At 43.0% G+C, this 1,478-nt stretch overlaps 1 pseudogene; it reads right to left on the reverse strand.

Annotated features, from left to right (window-relative positions):
* Nucleotides 1-550: 550 nt before the first annotated feature.
* On the reverse strand, nt 551-980 carry LOC102841004 (annotated as a pseudogene).
* Between the last annotated feature and the right edge of the window lie 498 nt (nt 981-1,478).

Here is a 1,478-nt window from a genome sequence, read left to right on the forward strand (position 1 = left end):
CCATGGGTGACCCTACTGGTATTTAAAATACTGGTGGCATAGCTTTCAGAATCACAGCAACTCACAAGCCACCACAGTATGACAAACTGTGGTGGCCGTTTGGTTTTAAGTGGAAACTGTCACTTTTAATTTGCTATCTTGAGTAACACTAAAACATTATTGTGAATATATCTATGTATTATCGAAAAAGAAATCCATAGATTTGGAATTACCAGGTCAAAGGCTATGAATCATTTCAAGCCTGTTGTTATAGAATGCCAAAATATCAACAAAAACATGGTAGGCATCATGATAGGCAAAAATGCCCACTTCGTTAAGTTTTATTTGATTATTATTACCCATTGAATTGATTCCAACTCATGGCAGGTAAATGTGTCAGAGTAGAACTGCTGCCCAAAGTTTTTAATGGCTGACTTTTCAGAAGTAGATTGCCAGGCCTTTCTTTCTAGGTGTCACAGAGTAGACTTGACCCTTCAATCGTTTTTGTTTTGTTTTTAAATCCCATAGCCTTTGTTTATTATAAAGGAGAACCCTCCTCCTTGTGGTGGGCTTATCGGTAGGATTTCTGGTAGCAAGCACGGGCACCTGGGCCCACAAATGTCTTGGATTCGCAGCAAGAGGGATCAGCTACCAGCAGCGTCAGATCGTATTGGATGAGGATGTCTTTGATCTCTTTCTTGGAAGCTTCATCCACATATTTCTGGTAATAGGCAACCAATACTTTGGAGATGGACTGGCAGATGGGCCACGTGGCCACCACCTTTCACACAAACACAGGTGTCCACACCAGCAGACTGCTCTTTACCCGGAAGGAGAACAGGATCCAGTAGCTTGTGCTGCAACATGCGTGGCTCAATCATCTCCAAGGGTCGTCCGTTCACCTTGATGAGGCCCTTGCCCCGTTTGCAGTGAGCCACTGCTGTGACAGTTTTCTTGCATCCGAAAACTTGCATGGACTGCAGTGGACCCTTGGACAGCATGGCTAGTGGTTTAGAAGAGAGGTCCTCACCGCGGCGCAGCAACCGGAAAAGGCAAACCTTCAATCTGCTGGTTAGCACACAAGCACCTGTTTGTACCACCCAGGGACTCTAATTCTTTGCTGTTGTTGTGTGACCCTGTATCAGGTTTCTGAGAGTGGCTGTTGGATTTGAACTGTTGACCTTGTGGTTAGCCGTTCTGTGCTTATCTTATAGTGCTACTATCAATGAAGTTAAATTAGTTTGTCATGTCATCATTGGAACTGACTTTCCTGGTTATGTTGTTTTCCTTCTTACTAAATGGCATAATAGATATTTTTCTTATTTCAGAAGAGTTCATATTAATTATATATATATGTAATTGTCTAATTGGTGTGACTCTGTAGGATAAGCACTGGACTGGAACCACAAGGTCAGCAGTTCAAACCCACCAGCCGGTCCTTGGAAACCCCATACAGGGTCACTATGAGTTGGAATTGACTGACACTTAACAACAACATA

This window comes from Chrysochloris asiatica, unplaced genomic scaffold (assembly GCF_000296735.1).
Source record: "Chrysochloris asiatica unplaced genomic scaffold, ChrAsi1.0 scaffold00139, whole genome shotgun sequence".
In the NCBI taxonomy this organism is placed as follows: Eukaryota; Metazoa; Chordata; class Mammalia; order Afrosoricida; family Chrysochloridae; genus Chrysochloris; species Chrysochloris asiatica.